We start from the raw sequence: 2,500 nt of genomic DNA, 5'->3' as shown, positions 1-2,500 counted from the left end.
GGCAGCGGGGGAGGCACCCCCGCGGGGCCCTTGAGGATGTTTCCCTCACCCCAGGGCCAGGTACCTAGCGTCCGCGCCTCCGCGGCCCTCCCTCGGCTGAGCCCGGGGGTCGAAGGCCGCGGAGCCGGGCGGAGGTTTAAAGACTCGGGCGGCTCGGTGCGACCCGCAGGGGCGGGCCCCGGCCGTGTGCGGCGGTTGAGCCTCCAGGGGCGGGAGTCGCTCTCGTGCAGGCCCTGGCCATGGCGGCCGCCGCCCACGCCGTGGGCTTTTTGTCCCCTCGGGCGGCCGCGCCGGGGAGGGGTGTCCCCCCTGCCCCCCCTTCTCCGCGGTCCGGTCTCGGCGGCGAGACCGGCGGCGTTCGGTCGGCCGCAGCCGGCCTGCCTCGCCCTCGAAACGCGAAGGGGAACCTCCCCCCCCCCCGGCGGGGAGCGCGGGCTCTCTCGCCGTCGGGGGCGATGGCGATTCCCCCACGGTCGGGGGTCTCGCCGGGCGGGGCGGCCTGCTCGGGCCGCCGCGTCTCCGTGGACGCGCAGCGGCGCGCTTGCGGCTTCGTGCTCCTTGCTTGCCACCCCCACCCCTTCCCGCCCCGGCTGAGGGGAGGGGCGGCGCAGCCCCCGGGCCCGAGCGGCGGCGGCGGCGCCGCCGCTCGGCGTGCCGGCCGGCGGTCGCTCGGTGGCCGGCCGCGTGGCCTGTCCCGTCCCGGGTCCTGCCCGTCGCTTCGCAGTCGCCTTTCCCGGTCTCGGTCAGGCGAGGCGGGTGGGCGGCCGAGGGGCGTTCCCCGTCCCGTTCTCCGCGCGGAAGCGGGGAGAGGGGGCGTCGCCTCCGGCTCAGCGGCGTCCGCCTTCTGCCTGGCGCGTGCCTGCGGAAGGGGCCGAGACGAGAAGCGGCGGCGGCGGCTCCGGGAGGGCAGCCGCGGCGGTGCGGTGGCCGGGCGGCGGTCGGGCGGAGCGCCGGGCGGCGGCGTCGCGTCGCCGTCTCGGGTTCCGGCGGTTGGCCGTCCGTCCCTGTCTCCGGTGTGGTGCGGCGGCGGCGCCGCGCGGGCGTTCCCGGCGTCGGGGCGAGAGCCGGGGTTTCGGGGCCACGGGGGCAAGGAGCCGGCTGTCGCAGCGCGCGGGCGCTGGGCGGCGCGGAGGCGCGCGCGGCGCGAGCGGGGCGCCCCCGCTGGTCGCCCGCGCGGCGGTCAGCGTCTGTGGTTTCCCCCCTCCGCGCGAGCGAGAGGCGGGTGCAGGTCCGGGCGCGCGGTCGGACGCGCCGCCGGCCCTCCGTGCGGAGGCCGGGCCGAGCCCGGGCGCCTGGGCCGCCTCCGAAGCGAGCAAGGTGCTTGTTGTTTCCCCAGGTCGGTCGGGAGCGCGGGCTCCCCGGGCCCTTGCCGTTCGGAGCTTGTTTCACCCTTCCCTTCCTTCCCTCCGTTGTGATGTCGGTACGGTCATCTGAGGCGAGGCGCGACCGTCGCCCGCCGGTCGTCGCGCGCCCCCTCCGCGCGTGCGGAGGGGGGCGGTCGGTCGGTCGGTGGGGCGGCGGTCCGTCGTCCGAGAAGGGGGCCGCTTCTGCGGAGCGGTCCCGGCCCCTCCGCGCGCGCGGGGCGGTGCCGAAAGGCAGACAACTCTTAGCGGTGGATCACTCGGCTCGTGCGTCGATGAAGAACGCAGCTAGCTGCGAGAATTAATGTGAATTGCAGGACACATTGATCATCGACACTTCGAACGCACTTGCGGCCCCGGGTTCCTCCCGGGGCTACGCCTGTCTGAGCGTCGCTTGACGATCAATCGCCGGCCGGTGCGCCGTCCCTCCCCGCCTCGCCTCGGCGGGCGGGCGGGCGGCGTCCGCGGCGGCGCGGCTGGGGTGCCTCGCAGGCCCGTCGGTGTCGGCCGAGGGCCTTCGTCCCCCTAAGTGGAGACTCGGGGAGCGCTCCGAAGCTCCCCGCTCCCGGAACGCCCGCTTGGCGGAGCCTCGTCCCGCCGGGGCCGGGCGGCCCGTTGGTTCGGTCCGGCCGGGTCGGGCGCGGCGGTGGGGAAGGGCCGAGGTGTCGGGGGGGGAGAGGCGCGGGCCTCTTCCCCGGCCTCCTCCCGCGCGGGCGGCTGTCTGCGGGTGGGTACCGCGGCGGTACCGTGCCGTGCTGCCGCTCGCGTGCGGGGCGTGCGCCGTGGGAACGGGGGTCCTCCCCGTCGCCACTGGCCCCCCGCCTTCTTCTCCCTTCCCCGTCGTAGCCGCCGCGCTCCGGGCGGCGGAGGCCGGGGGTGGGCTCGGTGGGGGGGGTGCGGCGGCGGCGGCGGCGGCGGTGGTTCGGGGGTTGCGGCTGCGGCGGCGACCGCGCGTGCGGTCGGCGTCGGGCCCGGCCCCCCCCCTCCCGTCCGTCCGTCCTGTCCGTCCGCCCGCTTCCCCTCGGCGTGCCCTCCGCGCCTCCGCCGCGCCGCGCGCCCGGTCGGCCGTGGCGGGCCGTCCGCGTCCCCGGGGGCCGTCTCCGGGCGCGCCTCGCGCGCGTGCGTCGGTCTCGCGTTCC

The 2,500-nt window shown here is 78.5% G+C and overlaps 1 non-coding gene across 1 annotated transcript; it reads left to right on the top strand.

Moving 5' to 3' along the window:
- The first annotated feature begins 1,601 nt into the window (after positions 1-1,601).
- On the top strand, positions 1,602-1,754 carry LOC141955527 (5.8S ribosomal RNA). The gene has a single exon (XR_012632604.1). It is a non-coding gene; the product is annotated as a 5.8S ribosomal RNA (ribosomal RNA).
- Positions 1,755-2,500: the final 746 nt, after the last annotated feature.

Source organism: Athene noctua, unplaced genomic scaffold (assembly GCF_965140245.1).
Source record: "Athene noctua unplaced genomic scaffold, bAthNoc1.hap1.1 HAP1_HAP1_scaffold_292, whole genome shotgun sequence".
Lineage (NCBI taxonomy): Eukaryota > Metazoa > Chordata > Aves > Strigiformes > Strigidae > Athene > Athene noctua.
The sequence above is the reverse complement of the archived record's forward strand: the minus strand, read 5'-3'. Positions and strand labels throughout refer to the sequence as shown.